We start from the raw sequence: 24,021 nt of genomic DNA, 5'->3' as shown, positions 1-24,021 counted from the left end.
ACAGTGATCATCCGACAAAGACAAAGCACCTAAAACTTTTAGTTACTAACTATCGCACCCACTAGGACTAAATAGGCTCTAGAGAGTATAATCGGAAATTACACTAAAATTTTAAATTTCACCAATTAAGATAAGATGATCTGGTGATAACCCTACAATTGTAAACAATCACACTTTCTTTGAAACTGAAATATTTAAAATGCTATTAAAAGATTTCTTAATTCAAAATGACAAAAAGATAATATATAAAAATTTCGTACAAATACGTTTTATATTTTTGATTTGAACTTCTGAGTTCAATAAATTTAAAGCTTCCTGATTAAACTCAAAATTTTTGAAATTTAAAGGGCTATATTTTGTAATAACCATGGTTCGTTTAAGTCGTAGACTCAAGAAAAAAGACCAAACTAACCGTCGCAAGGCTACTGTTAAATTTAAGATTGAGAATTGCTCTCACAAGCAAATGTGTCTTACAAGTACCATGTCCACTGAAGCATCCAGCTGCAATTCTGAGTGCTTTGAGGAGAAACCTCCAAACCCTGAATTCCTACAGAAACGCAAGAACATGGAAAAGGGGAGCTACACCCGAGCTATGGAGGAGCTCAAGAAGCTGATGAACGATAATAATGAGCAGTTGGAAAACGATCAATAAATGAACGCTAAAGTATTTGATTAAACTGTTATTAAGGAGGTGAGGACCTGGTAAGTGCTTTATTCATTTTTTTTTTATTTTTTAAACTGTCATTTATTTAATATATATAGATTCTTAACAAAATTTTTAAAAAACTTAAGTGCCGTGTCGTTCACCTTTTCAACATCACAATGCTTATTTATTTTTTGTTAAAGCAGTTAATAACGCTTTGTAACATGACAGGATTCCATGGAGCAAGATTCCAGGTCCTAATACCGATTGGTAAGAGGAAAGTGATTTTTCATTTCTTTAAATAAATTTCCATTTCCTAACAGATATTTTGAGTAACTTCGCAACTAGTGGAATCCATGGCGACACAATTTTCAAATCTTCAAATATTTAAGTCAAACATAAATGTATATTTCTACACAACCTAAAGATCAGCAATTTATATATTTTTTTAAATAAAAATCCTGCAACTTTTATTTTTTTAAATCAAATGAATGTACTTTAAATTTTTATATTAATAAATGTAAGTAAATATTTTTCAATACAATACTATTTTCTAATGTGAAGTACCCATAAATGGATCTACTCGTTTTAATCAATTCACCGATTTTGATCTCATTAAAATTTACTTGAAGATCCATTCACACTTTTCATAACGCTACAACCTGTACAAGTTCCATAAATTTCTGAAATAAAAAACTTAACTAAATCGAAGCTGTAGTAGATTCTAAATCTGGAATTTATTCTACCAAGGGTAATCCATTACCATGGTTGTTAGATACTATAAAAGCGCAAAGTTAGTGCAGAAGAGAATAAATGCATGTGACTTCGTTATTCTAAAGTTCAGTATTTTAATTCTGCTTAATCTTAGTACTGGGGGACCCAATTGAGGGCAATCCAACTTCAAACTAATCTAACTTTTGAGCAGACCAGATAGTAGTTACATCTCAATTTTTTAAAAAAATTCTTATACCTAATGGAAGTCAAACGTAATACGGTGACAACACTACTTGGTCATTTAAGCGGAAACCTATAAATAACTACTATAACGTTTTTCGTCCCCGAACTATAAAAGATAATAGATTATTAGGGAAATTACAGTATTATGATATACTGTGTTATTAATCGAAAAAGAATTAAATCAACAATAAAAACGGATCAACAATAACAAATAAATAAATGTTTTCGCTAACCTTATCGGAAGGAAAACTTAAAAACTAGTTCCAAGGGAGTCTATTTACTGACCTTAAAAGAAACCAAAACTTGGTAAGATGCAACATAGAAAATGTTGATGTTATGGATATTTAACTGATTGCAAAATATCTCCTTCTTTGATAAGGAAACTATCCCTATTGATCAATTCATAAATAAACGAAATAATTTAACTTATTTAATGCGCAGGTCATATAGTAACTCACACATTCAAATGATCAGGCCCGTTATCGACAGTGACGATTAATGGTCGGTCTCCGTTAAGGTTACCGCGAGTGTTTATAGTGAAACAAATCTTAAAGTAGTGTCCAGTCAAACATTTTGATAAGAAAGATTATACATTTCATAAAAATACGGGTTAAAAATCATCTTTTGTGAATGGATAAAGATTTTGTGAATTCGCAATAGTGCAGCATTAAAATCGATCACTTTCAGAAACACAAACTCAAGACAATGATGTTTTCTTCAATTTTAATAAAACAGTTCGCAGTGAATTTATCTTATAGATGGTGAACCCAAAATATTATTAGGGACTTTAGGAAAGAATATTGAAAGTCAGGCAATTGCACCATAATTCATAATCCCACAAAGTCATCAATACTGGAGAAAAGGAAAATGTAATACATTTCCTTATTAAATATTCAATTTTAATGAAGTTACGGGTACACTATTTCTGAAAACAAATGTTAGGTAGGAACAAGTCAATGATTATCGATTTATGTGAAAATGGCAATTTCTTATAAAAAAAATATTATATTAGAGGCATTTTAATTAAATATCCATAGCTTGAAGCTTGAAATGTTCCATTTATATGATATTTACTGCAATGAAGAAAAGTCATTAAAGATGAATCTAAACTTCCGATTGTCGGCGAAAGCCATAGCCGTATAATGAATAATCAAAAACTATTTATGTTAATTCGGTTAGGTTACACTTAATTTTAGTTAATGTAGGTTAGGTTAGGTTATACCGTCGATCCCTGATGGATCACACTTAGGCATATTGATCCATTGTGTTACTGTATATGTAAGAATAACTCGTGGTTTAAAACCACCTAGAACCTTTAGGGAAGCCTAAAATGCTATTAAGTGTCAGATCTTGCAATTGATCAAGATCCTCTAGAAAGAGATCTTCCAAAGAGTTAAGTTGCCACCGTTTATTAATGTATTAATGTATAATGTTAATGTGTAAATTTACTGTAAATTTAAGTTAAATTTTTAAATTTAAATAACTTGTTTATAATAAAGAATATTACTACGAATGGTCAGTCCGGCTGATAATTATGAAAAATATTTCGAAAAATTTATTGAACATTTCCAACGATTATGTTGATTCGGAAGAAGATTATTGTGAATCAAAATATATGTAAGCGCTATATTTTTTTTTCCATTTTTTTTTCCAAATCTTATTGGATCTAGATCGATCCGTGTGTATTGAAGAAAATAAATATTAATCTTATGTGAGTGATATAAATAATAACTAATACGTAATAAATGTAAAAGTGAAGGGTACTGAAGCTTCGCCAAAACCAAAACTATATTTTTTTTTGTTTTATTATTTTTTTTTATGAATATATATTTATTCTTATTCATTAAAAACACTTATAAACATTTATATGATTTTTTTTTTTTATTTCAAACAAAACATGTTTAGTATTAGCTTTTAAGCAGGTAAAGTAACGATTTAATTTTTTTAATTGTTGTTAAAAACACAAAAAAAAAAAAACTTGAAAGAGTTTAAATTGTGCAATTAAACACGTTCGAATTATAAAAAAAAAACAAAAATAATTTTAAAAAAACCAAAAAAACTGAAGACAAAACATTTCAAAAATTAAACAAATTAAACAAATTAGCATCATAATTACTTATTGCATCATACATTTTCTTGTTATAGTTTTTTTGATTGTTTTGAAATTAAGTACATTTTTAAATTTTAATAATACTAATTAATTCGTGTGAAATAGTAAAAGCTAAAAAATAAACCAAGTATGCCCATACGTGAATCCGAACTTTGCATGTGAGTTTACTTCACAGTTCCAAAGAGTTCAGTTTACGGTAGACGGTGTTTTGTGTGTCTAAAGTTTTGCAGTGGAAGACACAATGTAGCTCCTGGTCAAATCGTAATCATTTTTAGTACGAAAAAAAAATTTTTTTTTTTGTTTAAGTTAAACACTTTCACTTTTACTAGCCTTTTTCCACACGAAAACAATCGCATTTACTCTAAAATGACTTAATTTCCTACATCTAAAACCGAAGTTGTAAGTTATGAAGCTGAGCTTGAAACATTTTTCCATGCTTATTTAAATGAAATTATTTAATCGTATTTTTTTTTTTAATATAGTTAAATATTTTTTATATAATAAAGTCTGAATTTTTCCCTAAAATATTTTTTAAACTTTGCTTCCGCTTAATCATTTTTGATGAAATTGTAAATATTTCATGTCGTGCTTTAATTTGCGCAACTTCAAATTTTACTACTTTTAAATACAACCGTGGGAAAATGCTACTATTTTCCCAAATGGTACGCAAAATTTTGCACAAATTTTTTTTTTTTTGTTTGTTCTTCTTCTTTATTTTTACAAAACAGTTTCCATTCAGTTGCATCTCGATTACAGCAATACTTCCACTTGTAGAAATAATGGTAGCTCTAAGCGTTAAAGTCGACTATACTGTGAATTCACAATGTATTTTTTGTTGCAAAAATTAAACAATTTAATTTCTTACGTAACTCATTGTTTCAAACAGTAATTTATCCACGCGATCAAATTTTTTTCAATAAAAAAAAGTACTTAAAAAAACTAACAGCAATTATTAGGTCACAGCCGAAAGTAGTGCAGAAGTACGCCCTTCACTATTTCACTTAATTCCTTGTTAAATTGAGGTTTTTTTCAAGTACTCTTCAACTTAATAGTTTTATAACAAAAATTCAGTTTACCTAACAGTTATAAACAATAAGGGTTAAGTGGTTGACAAGTTACCTAACGAAATCAGCCAGAAGCATTATTAAGAGAGCTACAGTGATGTATTCTAGTAAGCTTTAACACACTACGCAGAAAAAGAAGACAAAACTGGTCAGGTAAGCTACCCATAAGGGACTCAAAAGTAACCGAAGAACTTCCACACTTACAAAGGACTGTCGTGTCTCCTTTGTAAGTAACTTCTGATATCTATCTAAGTGAGACAAATCCATAGATCTTAAAAAAACGTAAAACTCTATATCTGTGTCAGTAATCTTTCTCATTATGACTACATTGTCTCTATTACAGATCAGTGTGTAGAACCTTACCAAAGCCTCTCATGAAGCTGTATATTTCATATGCCATGAAGTAGTACTGTATATTCGAAAATTTCAAAAACCTCTGGTATTCGATTATTTGATTGATCGGATAGCAACGAAGTCGCCTGAGCTGAAAAAAACGGATTTTTTGTAAATCCGAAGTCTTCGAATATCCGGATTTAAGATTATTATTTGTAGTGCAACTTTTCGACGACTTCGTAAGCAAAAGTTGATGAAAGAGCACAAAATGCAAATGAATAATACTTTTCCATAATAATAATTAAAATAATATATTTATAAATGCATAAACGTTAATATTGTTAAATTTTTACATACGAGTATGATTTTTATATTTTATATTATATTTCAAATTTCCATGAAAATCAAAAATATTAATAATATAAAATAATATATAAATCATAAATATTTAATATATAACCACAATAATATCATATTAATATATTTAATATAAATCTTTATATTAAGTCATAAATATGTGACTTTAATATAAATCATGAATATTATTATTTTTATTTAAAATGATAATTTTTTATTTAGTTCTTTAAAATGTAATAAATCTATTCATTTATTTTCTTTAACTAATTTTTTATGTAAACTAAATTATTATAGATTTATAGTTGACTTTTCTTTTAATAAAAAGCTTAGGACAATGCCAATTTCTGAAAGTAATTCAACCCAATCATTCGAATCAATGTTAAAACTGTTAAAGAGATTTTGAAATCAAACTAATCTGAACTTAGATTAAACACTGGTTTCTTAATTGATAATATTCCTGTTAACTAATACCTTTTAAAGAACGAACTTAAGATCATTAACATCTACAGTTTCTTTGGAATACATAGTCAGTATTTGATCTATTAAACATGCTCCTGCGCTGCCATTACCAGGAAGCAATTTCAGTACCTTTATATGACTTTAATTGAACCAAAAGTGATTTGAGATCTTGAACCAAAATATATTGTTAGATATATTAATAATCCCAAATTTTCTAAATCAGCTTGGCAGTCTCTCATTAGATCACAAAGATCGCTTTGTCCTGTCATAACCTCTGTAAGATACTGATAATACAATTCACTTTAAACATATTCAATTTCCAGCAAAATACGGTTTCATTAAATTTTTTGAGGACTCAAATCTTTTTAATTTTAATATATTTAATATATCGTTATGCTCATATATAAGTACAGTAGAATCTTTGTACCAGAGACAGTACTTTGATTTGGTTTCAGCTCAATCTTATTTAAAGGTACTTCTCATGAGAAGAATAAAACTTACCAAAAAAAGTTTAATTAAAATGAATTAAAGGCGAACACTTACCTGCAAATAAAATAAAATAATTAATATTTTTTACAACTTTTTTCATTAAAAAAAATATATAAAACTTTTACAAATTTTGTTTTAAGAATATACAAACATACTTATTATTAAAGTAATGATAAATATTAAATAAAAATCCAACATTTAGTGTTCAGAGCCATAGCATTTATTGGAATTATACTCTGTCACGCTTTTACTCTGTCACGCATTTCTTTAGGTTCTAAGAATTTCTCTTGATAATAAAATCTAAAAATTAAAAGAAGGTTTAAGATCCATTCATGAAAAATTTATTTTAAAATAAAGGGAGAGACACACAGTTAAACAAAACGAAAGAAACATGCCTATTCTTTAATTGACCTAATCAAGACCACAAATATATTTTAAAGCATCTCTATAGACTTACAAAAATTTTAGCAAATGTAACTTACTAGCCAACAGACTCCAAAATATGTCCAGATACATAAGATTTTGTTGTATGTACAGATATTAAAATTTTTTCACTATAGATAACGGAATCCGATAACCTCCACTCTAATTATTCACTATCGTATTTGAAGATACCTCCAGCTCAAAAAGTACCCGGATTTTGTTAATAAAACACAGTCTCATAGTGTTAACCATGTTACTTCAGAATTTCAAATCCCTCACTAATAAAAACTATATCTTTTAAAATCATCAATGCTTATAAACGTATTCACATAAGCTCATCCCTTCAAGCGCCAATCGATTTAGATGCAGTAATTTATACAAATCCTTTAAGAAAAACACCTCTACTAATTTTACTTTTACTACTCTAGTTTAATACCTCCTACTAATTTTTTTAATGCTTTTTTGATCCTAACTAAGGATAATAATTCTATTCTATAATAATAGAGAAACAAGTACTAATTTTCTGAGACCGCTTCGTATTTAACAAAGTAGTCAAAGAAAATTCTCTATAGAACGGAATAATCTAATTGAAAAAAGCAATAAAATTTACTACAGATCAGATAAAAATAAAACTAATATCTTAACTAACCATTAAGAACTTGATTCGCACTCTCACAAATTTTTCAAATTACAGGACAAACATTTTCCATTTCCTGGAGTATATCTAACCAAATACTTAAAGAACAATAATAAAAAATTTTCTGGGTAAAGAAGATAAGTTGAGAGATAAAGTGATAAAATACTCCTTATCTTAACACTGAATGCTTATCTACAAATGAACTATTTTCTTAATCTTTAGAAATATAGTATTTTGAACTTAGACAGAAACCCTAATTTGTTTACAGATTCCAAGCACATATTTGATTACATTCCCTGAAGATTACGCTTCAGGGAAAAAAAAAATATATTACAATTTATAGGGAAAAATGAGGGCTTGATAAATAAAATATATAGCTCCCCTGCATTTTTAGACATTTAACATACCTTTAATGGCGGTATGTTAATTTTAATCTAAACCTCATCGGTTGCATGTTATTGGATTTGGGTCTTTTAAGACTCTTTTTTCTGAAGCAAGTTTTTTAGCAACAGTAATCACACGTTTTGTAGCGTTTGGGAAGTAAGTCGTGACCCTTTCGGTAAAACAAAAGTATTACACCCAATATTTTTATAGTCATAGTTCTATCTGTTGTGTTATTAAATTTTTCCTGTAGATTCTTTAAAATGAATGCGGGTCATCTTCATCTAAAGAATATTAAATATTATAAATTCGTGATTTAAAAATAGAGATGAGGTGGAAATTATTTATTCAATAAAAATATTTCTGAGAACACTAACGTCCTAAAAAGTTTTATTTTTATGTAGAATTTAATGATGAATTCAATTCAGAAATGAAAAGTAAATATTTTTGCATCGCTTTTCTTGGAAAATTAATTTAATGGTATTACGGTGCGTATGAGTAACGTAAAGGACGCCTGATAAATTAATTTTTTTTAATTATTCCTAAAATCAATATCACACTGGAAATATTTATTTTTTAAGTAGAATTTATTGATTAATTCGAATTAAAAGTGAAAAAGAAAAATTTGTGTGACATATTTGTTCCATGACAGCCTATTTGTGCCCTCATTTTTCCCCATAAATTGGAATATTTTTTTCTTTTTACTGAAAAATCGCGTGTATGTGTTTGGTGTGATTTGAACGATAAATCAATTTTTAAATGTACTTCTAAGGACATTATCGTCCTGAAATGTTTGGGTGTTATATAGCATTTTATTACTAATCGAAATCAAAAATATTATATAAGATTATTTCCTGAAAATTTTTATTTCGCAGTTAAATTTAAAACTGAATCTAAATAAAATATAAAAAATGAAACTTGAGTACATGTTTTGAGAAAAATTTTTTTTGAAAATTTAACGGTTAATATTAACAATTAAATTTAAACAATTTTAATTGTTTTAACAATTTATACAATTTAACTATAAACAATTTAAAACGCAGTAAATGTTAAGTTCTTACCATTTATAGATCTTGAGATATAGCCTTTTGAAAATGTATCTACAATGTCAATTCTCCATGGGTCTATATCTCCTAGGAAAAAAATCACAAAATTTCTTTCCGAGATACGAGGTCTTTTTATTTCATGAAAGGAGCTCATAAAAAAAATTTCAGCCAAATCGGAGATCATGAGGTCAAAAAGATGTCCGATTTGTAAAAGAATGACCCATACGCATTTACCTACATACAAAATTTCTAAATCATTACTTTTTTTGGATAGGTACAATCAATCACAAAAAAAATTGATATTATGATATTTAAATTAACCCCGCGAATAAAGTCCCTTTTAAAAACGGAACTTGTCTTATAACTTTGTATGCGAATACTCCTACTAAATGGATTGATAATTACTTCACTTCACAATAGGTGGCAATGCCAGAACAAAATCAAATATATTTTGTGTATCTAGCATGTTTTAAATGACAGCTCCAAAAGTTTCGACTTTATCAGATGTTTGGCTAGCTTTTTGCAAATAATTAAAATAATGCACTTTGGTGATTTTTTTTAAAATGGAAAAATTGAATATCGTCCAGTAATAAAATTCCTCCATTTGAAAGAAATGAACAACGATGAAATTAAATTGGAAATGGATTTTGTTCACGGCAACCTTGTACTATCGTTACCAATAAGAAAATATTGGGAAGCTGAGTTTAATCGTGGTCGTACCAGTGTTTTTGATGAAGATCGTCCGGGTCTTCCAAAAGAGGTTACAACTGATAAAATCTTGCAAAAAAGATACACGATATTGTCTTGAATGATCCAAAAATTAAATTACTTGAGATAGCAAAGATGAAAAACATATCATATTATTGTGTATCGAATATTTTATATAAATATTTGGATATGAAAAAGATTTCGGAAAAATGGGTGCTGCGTTTTCTTACTATTAGCCCCAAAAGAACAGCGACGACGATTTTGTCATTCAAAACATTGTTTGAAAGTGTTTATGCACAATCTACCTGACTGTAAACGTCGAATAGGTACAATTGATGAAACATGGACCCTTTACTTCACACCTAAGGGAAAACAACAAGCCAGAGAATGGGTAGGGCCTGGGGGTAGTGTTCCCCAACGACCACGAACTAAACAATCGGCTGAGAAAGTTTTAGCTTCCGTATTTTGGAATTCAAGTGAAATAATTTTCATAGACTTTTTGGAAAAAGGGGAAACAATAACATCAAAATAATATTGCATATTATAGTTCGATTGAATGGGGATCGATTAAATCAAGAAAAACGACCACTTTTGTCTAAGAAAAAACTGTTGTTTTTGCAGGATAACGTTCCCGCCTATGAAAACAATGGCAAAATTAAATGAATTGCGGTGTGAATTGCTATCTCACCCACCATATTTTCCAGATTTGGCACCTAATGACAAAACCTGTTTCCAAACTTAAAGAGATGACACCAGAGAAAAATATTTGCATAGAATGTTAAAGTGGAATGGGAAACTGAGATATATTTTGTAGGACTTGATAAATCGTGTTATTTAGAAGGTGTCCACATGTTAAAAAATCGTTGAAATAGTTGCGTCAAGCTAAAAGAGAATTATTTTGGAGCATAAAATATAATTTTTAAAAAACAATGCTTTTTTATTTTTAATAATATTAGATTATTATTATTTTATTACCGGTTTTTTAGTTTACTCTTCTATCTTTGTGTTTACCTAACCTTGCAAAATACCTTGAACTTACAAAATGAAAATATTAAATTATTTTTTACAAGCATTTATTTCTAAAAGTGAAATAAATAAAAATAACAAGGTATTATTCTCCATATCAATTCATACATTTTGAGCTGAAAACAATCCATGAAATCTTTTACGAATTAATTGCTTATTAATTATCTCTGACGCCCACCAACATTTGCTGCTATCAGATTTAAAGTATAATAAAAAATAAATTATTAACTGCGAAAATTACAGCGATGCATAAACTTAGACCACACACCCATATTCAGTTTCAGAAGTGCACACTCAGATAGAATTCCATGTGAATTCTACACAAAACCATAAAAAAAAATAAAACCGAAAAAAATTATCTATACAAAACCAGCAAAAAAAAACTAAAGCTTAATAATATTTTTAATCAAAAAAAAAAATATAAAAATCATAACATTTTGCTGCATATTAAATGCTTATATTGAATTTCAAGCAAATATTTTAAACCTGTCCAGAGCGTGAGAAAATCGTTGATTTTAATATATATGAATGGAATTGGAATGTGAAAAAATTATATTATATTATTGTATAAAATAAATCAGTTAAAATTAAAATAACGGCAAATAAATGGTTTTTTTAAGAATTAAGTAAGTACAGAAAATATATTTTTTAATAAATAATATGGGAATGTATAAACTTAATAAAAATTATATATATATTAAAATATATATACATATATATTATATATTACATATTATATTTATAAACTATGTATTAAAAATTTCTTATATAATTTACTATTTTTAATTGGGCAAAATATCGCTTTAAGCGCTGTGGTATATAACATAAGAGGAGCGGATATCCATAGAGATCTGAGAGTTGATTCAGTCGAAAAATACATTAAAGATCGTACACTGAAACTGTTCAACATAATGGACAGTCACAATAACCCAACACTCAACAATCTAAAAACACAGCGAAACCAGATAAGCGCAGGCAGATGCAAAGACATTAGATCCATTATTGCATGAAGATCCCGTATTCAGTTATTCTTAGTGTGACTTAAAACTGTCCACAGGTTAAATAGAGTCAAGGAGATGAGTCACCAACTCACCAACACCAACATACTAGACTGTTATTAATTATTAATTTTAAACTATATAAAATATATGATCATTATATACATATATATTACTCATTGGTTGAAATGTCTATATACAATTGTTGTACTGCATGTGTTAGGATACTGAACCCTGTCTCACGTGTAACGCACAGAACCTATGTCGTACTTGAATTTAAACTTGGCGTCGAAATCGGTGTTTTGTTAATTCGTTATTATGCATTGAATATTCTTTAACAATCAAAGATTGGGGGAACACTTCATAATTGATATCCTAATTATAACATAATTGTTAAAGTATATAGGATAGGATATGCAATATATACTCACATAAAATAGTTCATTTCAGTTGCCCTGAAAAAAAATCCTATGTTTAAAGAAGTAAAGTTGTTACCTTTGACTTTGAGAAAATTGGTTACTCTTTACATAGAGCTTCGAATCTACATTAGGGTCTCATTTTTATTACAATATATATATTTTATATAATATATAGTAACATGCATATATTACAGTATACAATACAACTAATGAAATCTGCTATAAATATTTTGAACACGCTTGTTTTGTTTGCTATTAAAGGAACTTTTGGATAATAGTTCACATAATATAAAATATAATGAATCTGAAACTAAATCCAAATCTGAACCGATCAATATGTTATAAAGAATAATACACTATAGATAAGGCTTGAGTTTACCAGCATGATTCCGAATCAAAAATAAAAGGGTTATAAGTTCAGAGCTGTTTGGCTTCAAAGCGATTTCGTGTCCATAAATCGGATAAGAAACAGAGTTATTTTTTTTAAGATATGAAAACTAGTAAAACAAACAGGGATTTTGATTACATTTATTTGCAGCAAATGAATGCAAATATTTATAAAAAAGGCACGACTTGTGAAAGAAAAAGATCTGGAATTTTATTTTTTTTTTTCCAATAACACAGCTCAGGAAACGGTCGGTTAGTAGAATAATATAAAATTATTTAAACAAGCCTATACTACAGATTTCAGTTTTTTCTTACACCTTAGAAATTTTATTATGGACAAAGATTTTTATTATTCGATGCGCTGAAAACCCACAACAGAACTACGATTTTAAAATTGGAATATTAATGAAAAAGTTACACTAAAAAATAAAATCATGTTTTAATTGTAAATTAGTTTTTTTGTTCCCATCCCAGAAATTTATTGAAGAATCTATTATATATTCAGGTTAGTAGAAATTCACCTATTTATTAATTAAAAATATATATAAAAAATTTTCGGCTTGTTATTTGTTTCATTCTATATTAATATAATAACATATCTATTATGAAATAATCAATAAAATATTATTTATAGAAATATATATTTTAAATTCATAAAAAAACTTCAGCTGATGGATAATATTATATGACTAAATACAAGTTTTTATTACGTTTTGGAAAAAATAATATTATTAATATTAAATTAAGTAATATGAAATTTCGCAATTCATCAAAAAAAAAAAATTATTTTGATTATTTAATTTAATCAGAAATATTTTTAAAACATTTAATAAATTCAAAAAAAAATTTGCTACTAAACCAGGTTTAAGTCAACTCTTGTATTTACTTGCAAGTAAAATTTTGTTGTGGTGTTTATAAAAATAAAAATGTTTATAATGTTTATAGAAAAAAAATAAAAATTAATATTAAATGCAAATTATTGTTTCAAATATAGAAAAATAAAAGAATAATGAAATAATAAGAATTCAAAGTTAGAACGTATCTAAAATAAATAAATATCTAAAATCTAAATAAGTATCTAAATAAGTATCTAAATAAGTATCTGAAATAAATAAGTTGGAAAAGAAACAGAATTAAAAGCAATTTTTATCCGGAGGAATGGTATGTGTCAGCAAAATTATTGGCCATTAAGAAAGTAAGTTAAAAATATGAATTTAGCAAAAAATTTTGTTTTGAATAAAAATGAATTAAATTCTTTTAATATATTTTATTTCAGCAATTTAGAAATATTCGCAAAGTCTTACTTGCGAAAAGTTTTGCAAACACTTGTCAGTGATAAGTGATTGAATATGACAGTGCAGTAGCTTTAACAGTGATACAAAGCACTTGGCTTTGTTACAGTATATAATTTAGTTAAAAAAATACTTTCATTGTATATAAAAGTTAAGAATCGTTTCGATTTGTAAACACAAAATCGTTATATATTTTAAAATTTTAGAATATGTAGACTTCTATACCCATGATCTTCATCAATTATATGCATTTGTTATCCGCAGCGTTTCAGCAAAAAAGATCCAGATCATTGCTTGCTTAAACGCAACTAATATAATAATTATATATCTTACTATACGTAATGTTGAGCTGAGCCACTCATTGGCTCATTGAGGAGCACAAGAGAATAAAACACAACAATGCAAATGCAAAACTTATGTACAAAATCAACGACAAATTCACAGCAACAAGAAGATCCTGTCTTACATTAAGACTGAAAAGTTTTCGGAAATTCTCATTTAAAATTCGCGCGCTGTATATTTTTCGATATTTTAAGTTTATGTAGTTTGGCAGCACTGTCCTTAATTTCTATGCCAAAAATGAGCGCGATCTGTCAGACAGTTCGTTTACGGCAGCTGTTGAAACCAGTTCACCTCAGTAGTGCGTTGCGAAATGTCTTCGACGGTCGTACGACCGTCCTGAAAGGCTTTGTACCACTCATAAACTTGAGTTTTCGATAAAACTGATTCCCCATAAGCCTTTTGTAGCATTCGCAACGATTCTGCACACGAAATTTCGTTCGAAACACAAAATTTGATGCAAACTCTTTGTTCAATATTTTTTTCCATTGTTTTTTTCGCAACGCACTACTGAGGTGAACTGGTTTCAACAGCTGCCGTAAACGAACTGTCTGACAGATCGCGCTCATTTTTGGCATAGTAATTGTCCTTAATTGCTGCCAAACTACATAAACTTAAAATATCGAAAAATATACAGTGCGCGAATTTTAAATGAGAATTTCCGAAAACTTTTCGGTGTTAATGTATGTAAATGTAAACAGTATCATGCATACAATTTAAAATTTTTTAACCTACACATTGTTTTTCAATACAACTAAAATAATAATATAATTTGTCTAATAAATTTTAACGAGCTTTGTAAGACGGTGCCGAGACCTGTTGGAACGTCCATGGTCTACGACCGAAATGTTTGCATACCCATGGTTCTAACGCAACTTCCAAATTATTTTACCGATAATTAAATAAACCGACACCACGCTTGAATAACTTTTGTTCCATTAAACTTGGACGCAAATGCTTGTGGTAGATTGTAAACAATATAAACAGCTATTATTCGTATAAATTTCACATAGTTGTTAATATCAGTTTGGCAGATATGCCTATGTGCAGTTGATAACACTTTAATCGTTTAACCCTGTATAGTAATCAAGTGCTCATAATTTTAACCCCTTACTTTAATAATTGGTATCATTTTTCAATATTATATATGCCTATATGTCAACCAATTGAAATCGTTCAGCATTTATAATTCTCACGTTGTTTACCAACGCATTCCAATATGTATGAATTACTTTTAAGTTTGAAACAGATTATTTTAATGATTTTGATATGACTTGGTATATGAAAAAGCGAAATAGAAATGTTGGAGTAGGAACTTTTTAAATACGTTATATTAAAGAAGCTACGGTTGAGTTAAATTTTAATTAACTAATTAATATATAAACTATAAAATAATTGTTTTATGACTAGTAGAATGATATGAATGAATATATAATATTCTCTCTTTGGCTATATATATGAAATAAATGGGTGAAGATTTTATTATGTATTTATATACTGAAAATAAACAGATTTTAAATCTATTGGAATATGATGAATGTGTATCAATTTATGGGAGTTCAAACTTCGAACATCATTAATCTTGGCGCTAGAGCCACATATATGAGCACGATTGTTTCAAATATAACTATTTTACGTTTATCTGTCTTTTGTGGCTTTTTTTCAATTCAGGGCGTTTAGCTTTCGTGTATCTGAAATATAAGAATAAATAATTTTGTACTTAGCCCATCTGCATCCCTTACTTACTTGAACTTGTAACAAATGATTTCAACACCTCAATTTGATTAATTATGTCGACACTATACAGAATGATTCTCCAGTTTATTAATTAAACCCTGAGGGTAGCAAATACCAAATACCAAACTATAATCATTTTAAAATTAATAAAAAAAGTTTACTTTTTTTTATTCATTTATACAGATTAGAAACCAATATAGCATGATTTGAAAGTAGTACTCCCCATTTGAAAGACTTTCTTCCTACCTTGGCGGAAAATTCATTTCGTTGAAATCCCGAAAAAAAAACAATGAATCCCACCAACAGAATAAATTTTACAACATAATAAAATTAGCATCTAATATCTACAAAGCATATACGGAGATGCAGATAAAGACAAGGCTGAACACACCATCTTCAAAGATATCACAACGAAGATGATGCTATCTGAAGAAAATTTGAACGTCATAAATCGATTCATTACGATCATACTAAAAAAAATATTATCTAGAAAATGGCCAATTTTTAAAAAGAAAGGAACAAATGAACCTATGTGATGCCTGGACGTAGGCTAACGAAGAAAAACAAAATTTTTTATGGAAAACCAACAAAGAAATCCTATCTTGAAGTATTACCAATAAAGTTCCAGTCTAGGATAGAAATAGTTGGGTACAAGAGGGGGATTATTTTTAATCCATGCAAACCGGGCATACTACTATTGTGACGACATAGTGACGAAGCGTTAGGCATTTTTAAACCTTCTCTTCTTACAAAAAAAAAAACAAAAATATCTACAATATGTGCTGATATTAGTACAGCATACATCCATGATGGAACTCAAGGATCACTATTGCCATGGCAATTCAAGTCTTCAAACTTTTTGTTGCCACTAGCACTGTAGTTTCAACCTAATCGGATAAAATTTAAATGCTTATTAAATGTAAATTAAACTCTACTTTTAATGACAAGTCTAAAAACATCCGTTTACAGTACATATTGAACACAGTAAAAGAAAAATTACTGTATCATCATCTGATGACAATCAGAGTCATCAAATTGAAACCAGGGTTGTACTATGTTAGATAAAATATTAAGCATTAGTAAATCTGAACCGGAACCATCAAACTATTTTAATTAGTAAAAAGGGAATATAATAAAATTTATAATTGCTGGGCAGCATTTTCATGGTAAATTAAATTAATGGGTTTACCTGAAAGTAGTGCTGAGTTTATCACTTTCATGTAAGTGGCAAAATTCAAACAAATTACCGTCCAAAAGTTAGAAAGTTCACAGGTTGGTACAATTTGTCCTAATATTATTGCAGTACCAAAATCTGCTTTAAAACTGTTTTAAAAAAAAAACTCATTAGATATTTCCTTTGCTAAGAAGATAACTATTTCGCTTCATGTTGACCTGCGTCATTAAACCAGTGATTAACATATTTGTTTTTTAACAACATTTTAACAACTTCATTAGAGTAGCTTTTTATGAGTCCACAGAGTAGCTTAAGACAAGTACTTTATAGTGTGCAATCATTGCAATCTTGAAGCAACTCAAATATACTCGAATTATGATATTTCGATCCAAATCTAATGAAGATATTATGTGTCCAAAACTTTAAATGTTCTCAAGTTTTTAAACTGCTGGAATGGCAAATCATTTTTTATCACATTATTTAATTTACATACCAATAACACAATATGATGTTCAATAAACGTCGAGCCAAATACTTTGGTAATAACCTACTCGGACATCACAATACCCGATGTTTCAAAGAAGTTAATTACTGCTTGAAGCTCTACTTAGTACTAAACAACGAACTGCTTATTTATCAAATGAGTAGATAATAAGATATTTTTTTTCTTTCATGTCTTTAATATTGTAAAACCATTATAAAATAATATACTATATACTATACTTTATACTGAAATAAAAAGCACTATATTAAATACAATAAATTATAAATAGAAGAAAATTAAAATCATACTCATCATCTTCACTTCAATTATAAATAGCTTTAATATATTCATTCAATGAGACAACCAAAGTAAAAACTAATATGACCGGGAAGAAAACTGTAAAAACTGGGCAGAAAAGACACAACAAATAATGTGCCAGCTAACTACACTAAAAAAATGAGCATATGGGAAAAGAAAATGTTATTAGTAAAATAACTAAATAACTAGCCATTAGAAAATAGTACCAGAACAAATATTGCTACAAAACTATATAAAAACTATATTTAGCCCTACCAATTTATATGTATAAATGTATATTTTTATTGTAAAGAAATTTTATCATCCAGAATATTTATACTTAAATATCGGTACAGTTCTGGTATTAAGGTTATTTGTATTTTGACACAAATGTACTGTTTATCAATTGAAAATGAAAAAATCATGGATGAATAAACATTATATATGGTATTACATTATGGATCATCACTTAAAAAGAAAAACTACATTTTTAATCATGAAAATGTTAAAAACTGAAAATAGCGATGGCTACATCATAAAAAATATCGTTAGCATTGCTGTGCAGTCTAGTGATTCCCTAGAATCTGGTCTTCAACTAATACTAAAAGCTCGCAATTACAAAGGGATACTCTGAAGAAAGAAACTTAACCTTACAAACCAAAATAGCGATGACAACAACACCAAAATGATTCAAAGAATTGCTCTGCTGCCTAATAGATGTTTTAGATCTACCCATCAGTAAATATTAACAGCTCACAGTTACCAAACTACATCATAAAAACTATTCTAAGCATCACTCTATGGCGTGATAAAAGTTTTCAATCTAGCCCTCTGTCAATACAACTAGCTCACAGGTACAAATTGATACTTAATTTGAAGAAAAAGATTGGCTGAAGAATGAATCACTGGAACAGAAACTTATTTTGAACGTCCCGTCAAAGCGATATATACCATAAGAAAAGTGTAGAAAGGTTAGAAGAAAGGTAATTGTAAAAACATGTATAAATGATATCAAAAAAAAAATCGTAACTAAAAATAAATATATCTTTCATATATTTTTTTGTTATTGTTACATATAATACTGCAACTAGTTTACAATCAAACAATTTCAGTTTATCAAATATAGCATTGAATTTACGTGACACCTAAGTCTGCAGGCAAGAGAATTTACGAACTTAGTAATGACGTCCGCTACATGTTCAATGTGGAGGTCCAGGTTAAGGTAGGTCCGAGTTACGTACATACCAAGGCGCTTAAACAATACACCTCAATACCTAATTTTGGAAACGTTGAATAACCATACGGTTAATTTTATTTGTACAGCCCCAAATCTTTATGCCATAACTCCAAATGTGTCTAAGGACCTGTTTATATAATAAAAGTTTGTTTTCTAGTGAGAGTTGGGATTTCTTTCCCATAAGCCATTTATTATCAAGCTCTTCTCTTTTTATTTTGACATGTTCTTTCCAACGCAATTTCGCAACTAGCGTCATGCCAAGATATTTAGCAGTATTTTTACATGGGATTACACAACCATTCAGATAAAAAGGCTTTTGAATTTTCCGATTTGTGAAGATAATGTTAACTAATTTAGTACTATTAAGTTTTATTCGCCATTTTTTACACCATTTACTGACTTCAGAAATCGTGACTTAAAGTGTGTTAGTTGAATGATCGACATCTGAATCAATACTCACAAGAGCTGTGTTATCTGAAAGGTAGCAGTATAAACACTTAGCGCTGAAGAGAAATCGGCTATGAATATTAAATAGAGAGTTTGGCCAAGAATACTACCTTACGGCACTCCAGCTGTGATTGTTTTCAGCTCAGATGTTATGTCATTTTGTTTGATTCGGAAGAATCTGTCAGTCAATTCTTATATTTATACTCTTATATATGAATATAAAAATTGTTCAGTTTTTTTGTATTACGAGTATATAGCTTTTACGTTTTCAAACTTATTTTAATATTTAAGTACTATTTTCATATTCTACAAGAAAACAAAATTTATTTGAAAACTGCTGTGATAATTCATGGAATGATATATATATATAAACATATTATATTATTATTGCTCAATAAATTTGTTATTAATAAAAGATATTTACTATTTTGCTGAATGAATTTGAAAGCAAACGTAGTAAATATGAAAGTTAATAACAAATCAAAATTAATTGCAACAAATTGAATGCTATGAGAGTATTTAATGCAGTTATAAATATAATTAAATAAAAATGTATTAATTTTATTAATGAATTTAATGATTTAACTGCATTTATTTATGCTGAACAGTAAGAAATGTGCATGCAATTAAACATTTGTTCAAGAGCTTTGCCTTGCAGACGGGATTAATGCACTTGAGATGCAAGCAACAGGCGAGCAATTCATACTTCAACTTCGGACCACACCTCTATATCTCAAATACTCCATGCCTAAACTATTGCCCATGCCTTGATTCGGCATTTAAGTGAGGGTTTAAGCAGTCTTACATTGAGAAAATGCTTAATGTTATTCAAAATTAGAAATGTCAAAACTACAGATACTTTTGTTCGATAAAATATTATTTATTACTTTACTGCAGAAATCGCTTATGGAAATATTGTTTTCAGTTTGTAGACATTTACAATGAATTTTTTAAAATAATTTAATAATCGAAAGTTATATATTGCAGTTCATAAACTATTATAATTATTAATAGAAATATCAAAATTATATTCACAGTAGCTATTTTCAGACATTACAGGAATATAAAAATTCTATAACATAAAATAAAATTAAATAAAATTTAAAAAAATGGACTTCAAAAATTATAATGATGCTTCGCATACCTTAGTATGATATTAATACTTTTTTGGGCAAGATTCCTTTTTCTTAGCTGATATAGTCATATCCAGTTTTAATAAAAACATAGTAGCCATTTTGAGTTTTTTGTAATATATTTAGTATAAAATTCTGCTTTGTTATCTGTTAAATGACTTGAGTCATTCCACACCTTAACTATTCCATCCGCAACGCTAGGTAAGCAAATATCAACCGCATTGACAACTACCTCCCAGCTGCACAACCTTCTCCCCCTCCCTGAGGTATCCACTACCTGCACCCTTCACGCAAACCTTGTCCAAGCCTTGTGCTTCAAGTTCTATCAATACCTCATACTACACTTCGATGAGCGGGATTTTAGTGCCGGTGCTTTTGTGATTTTGGTCACAGAATCAACCGGTAGTCCAATTTCCGCACTCATGCTATAACCCTGGTGCCTTCACCTATGCCCAATTTATCTGGTTTCTGACTTAGATAAACCGCTAGCCCGTAAGGTTTTTCGTTCATATCTCTCTCTTCCTATTACTGGAATGAAGTTTCCACATTGCTGTGAAAATCTTCTCCACTTATTCGTAAGAGGTGGTTTTAGTCGATTCAAATCTCAGTACCTGCTTCGGACCCCATTTCTGTTTTAATATGAAATTTTTGTATAGAATTTGAATGATATATTTTCGATTAGGTTGCAAGTCAGTATTCTCATAATGTACTAATTCATTACTTCGTCTTAATTGATATAAGTTGTGACTATTGATATGTGTGTAACTACCATATAAAAATTATAATATCGCCTAATAAGTATGGTGATGTTACAACATACAACATAGTTTTGATTGAGATGTTAAGCAAATTTTTTAATTTGACCATTATTGATAGTAAATTGCGGGAAATAGTAAATTATTTCAGTGTGGCAGCAAATATTGGTATTTACCAGAATTTCAAGTAGGGTAAATTATATAAAAATTAGGTAGGTTACGTGTTACCATTGTGAAAATATTAAAAAATGTTTAATAAATAAAAAAATAAATTTGAAAACCTTTAACCAAAAATAATAAGTACAATAAATAAATAAATAAATAAATAAATACATAAATGCAGTGCAGACTGCCATGCAGTTTTGGCAAAAAAAGTTTTATTCAGAGTAACTGTATTTACTAATACGAGTATCCATTATCAAATGGGTAGAATAGTGCCTTTAATTGACATATATTATAACATTCTTAACACAGTTATATATATTAAACGTGTTAAAATAAGTACGGTTTCTTACCAAAAAAAGGTCAACAATCTCCTTATAATCAAATGAAAAATTTAAGTCAAAATCACTACTTTTATCTTTTTCACTAATCGAGCAAAAAAATATATTCAACTGTAATTAATTACTCTTCGAAATTTAAAACAATTAATTAAGCAAAAGTATAATAAATTCAGAAGAATAAGAGGTATAAATTACCAATGATCAATTTGAGACTATAATTAGCCAATGGTCATCAAAATCAAAATCAGTAAATATATTTTACTGAATTGTAGCACGTCCAAATCACGCTTGGTTTAGACCCAAGACCCAAGTGGCACATGTACTTTGAAAAAAAAATATCACAACAATTAGAAAAACGTCAAATTATGGTTAAATATCGAATATCAAAAGTCAATAATACCAAAATATGGTAAAAAAAAAATAAATAAATTAAAAATCGAATTTACTCACGACGGTACTGAACGCCGGCACGCATGCTCGAAACTAAATTAAGACAACAATTAAGGTTTTTTGGTATCTCAGACGTCGCACGCAGGTTTTAAACGGAGTTAATCGTTTTAAATGCCCAAAAAATGAAAACCGAAATTAAAATAAATTAACGCCTTGGAACTGCTTAGGTGAGCAAATGTCCGTAACTTGTTGAGCGCACATGCGGGTCAAAAATCTCTTAAGTTGTTTATTATTATTGTTTTGTTTCTGCTGCTTTGACTTGCTAACCGAAATAAATGGTACAATGAACCGGAAAAGTGAGACAATAGTGACTTTAAGTTCAAATAAATTTAATATGTAATATTCTGTGAAATATGAGAGGCACATAAGTGGAATTGACGGATGATTCTAAGCGAAGACATTAGAAATAGGTTTCCCCATGTGAACATTTTAAAAAATAACATTAAGAGGTTAACATTAACTTTCACATTTCAAAGATTTAATAAAAATTTTAATATAAAAATAAACAATTTATTTAAAAAATAAATTAAGTGAAACAATGTTAATTATTTTAGAAGGAGTCGAATAGCAAAGAAAAGACAAAAACAAAAATTTAGTTAATTTATTGCAATTTGACTGATCATACAACGCTGTTTCGAGTATTGTCAAGTACTTTGTTTATTCTAATTTAAATCTAAAATAAAAGATCTTAAAATTAAATTAAAAATTAAACTTTTACTGGAAACTATTTAAAATTTATATTTAAATCAAATTAAAATTTAAACTTCTATTTAAAATAAATAAAATTTTAAATTTATATTTAAATAAAATTAATTATTCATCTCTTACTGTATCTCCCTTTCGCCCTATGCTTCAATGGGAGATACAGGAATTGATGATGAAATTAATATAAATTTTTATTTGAATTAAACTGAATTCAAATTTAAATTATTATTTTAATAAAATAAGAATTAAATGTCATTTATAATTAAAATTCACTTTAAGTATTATCCATCACTATACTAAATATCCATCACCAACGATCCTTTTTTCAGGTTACATTTTCCATTTCTATTAAAACATAAAAAAAACTGGTGAAATGTATATTGCTATCAAAGAGAAAGTTGTTCAGAGTAAAACAAAAGCACATAGCTGCTTTAGATGTTATTACACATCCGATATAGAAATATTTTTTTGCGAATACACGGGCAAGTCTGAACTTTTCTTTATTATTGGCCATCCTTTTCAAGAACGAAATTGAATTTATTTGGATATACTAAGCATGACCAATGTTGAGACTCTCGTCGTACCCGATCTTCTTTGTTTCATCAGGGAAACAAAGAAATTTACGATAGAGTAGTAGGTAACTCTACAGTTTTTATTATTTATAATTTTTTTTATTATAATTGATTTAAACAGAACAATTTTGCTTAAATTTTGTACTGTTTGAAATACACGGATGGTAATTGGAAATTGACCTTGTTGTTGTTATTATTACTACTACTTCATTTGTTACCACTTTGTGGATAATGTGGAATCGAACTTTTTTACGACCGCTTTTCGATATAGCCATCATATAAGTATGGTTTTTGATTAATGTATTTTTGTCAAAAATTCTGCCATTAGCTGTCATTCATCGAAAGAATATGAATAACTTTCATTATAATTTATATTATTATTCTACATTATATCTATGTTTTTAAATCTAGTGTGGATATATACTTAAAAGAAAACCTCTTTGTTGTTGCACATGAAAT

At 28.3% G+C, this 24,021-nt stretch overlaps 1 long non-coding RNA gene across 1 annotated transcript; it reads left to right on the top strand.

Annotated features, from left to right (window-relative positions):
- The first annotated feature begins 293 nt into the window (after positions 1-293).
- Positions 294-1,103, top strand: LOC119687935. The gene is made up of 3 exons (XR_005253285.1): positions 294-702; positions 763-913; positions 967-1,103. It is a non-coding gene; the product is annotated as an uncharacterized LOC119687935 (long non-coding RNA).
- Positions 1,104-24,021: the final 22,918 nt, after the last annotated feature.

Source organism: Teleopsis dalmanni, chromosome X (genome assembly GCF_002237135.1).
Source record: "Teleopsis dalmanni isolate 2A chromosome X, ASM223713v2, whole genome shotgun sequence".
Taxonomy (NCBI): Eukaryota; Metazoa; Arthropoda; class Insecta; order Diptera; family Diopsidae; genus Teleopsis; species Teleopsis dalmanni.
This window is presented reverse-complemented; position numbering and strand designations above follow the sequence as displayed.